At 46.6% G+C, this 644-nt stretch overlaps 1 protein-coding gene across 3 annotated transcripts in view; it reads right to left on the minus strand.

The window, feature by feature from the left end:
- Nucleotides 1–640: 640 nt before the first annotated feature.
- Nucleotides 641–644, minus strand: part of eps8l1a (eps8 like 1a) — a 13140-nt gene continuing 13136 nt past the window's right edge. For all 3 annotated transcript variants that reach the window (XM_035530364.1, XM_035530359.1, XM_027029728.2), the window contains one exon: nucleotides 641–644. This exon is cut by the window's right edge and continues 302 nt beyond it. The gene's annotated coding sequence lies outside the window, so the exon portion shown is untranslated.

The raw sequence follows: 644 nt of genomic DNA on the forward strand, positions 1-644 counted from the left end.
CATAGAGGAACGTGATTTATCATTCTGAAAGGTTCAGAGAGGATCAACTCTTACCCCGTATAAATCGGATTCACTGAGCGTGTGAGAGTCTATGGGTTTGAAGCAGTTCTGGCATTTACTCTTGTTAAAGACATTGGCCTGGAAGCGGCGGCAACGGTTTTCTCTCCGCGCAAGCATACCCAAGGTTTCCGTCGTTCTTGAGTTTCCAGAGTGCTTATTTCAGTGAAACACAGAATAAAAACCCCCAGGCGTCTACGTACACACTAAATGCTGCCCACTGTTTTCTGCTTGTTATATTAAAACGTGGTTATTAAAGATCAGTCCTAAGCACGCCAGCGCCTGGTGGCCAAGTCCCTCGCCCCGTTACAGAAGTGGAGGCTTGGGGAAAGAGAACATTCCTGCCAAGACAAGAAAGTTCACTGAGTTGCTTATAGAGAGCAGAGCTTTAGGTCGTTAAACCAGTCTCGACATCACCTGTGCGGACTAATTAAAGCCCACACCTCCTCACATGGCGGAGGCACGAGGGGATGCAAACTCCCCAAAACACAATCAAACCAAATAAAATCAAACAAAACAGAAAAGCTTCCCAAGAAGAGCCTGGTGATGAGCGGCGTTAATAATGCACTGGACATGCAACTGGTTTA

Source organism: Electrophorus electricus, chromosome 1, assembly GCF_013358815.1.
Source record: "Electrophorus electricus isolate fEleEle1 chromosome 1, fEleEle1.pri, whole genome shotgun sequence".
Classification (NCBI taxonomy): domain Eukaryota; kingdom Metazoa; phylum Chordata; class Actinopteri; order Gymnotiformes; family Gymnotidae; genus Electrophorus; species Electrophorus electricus.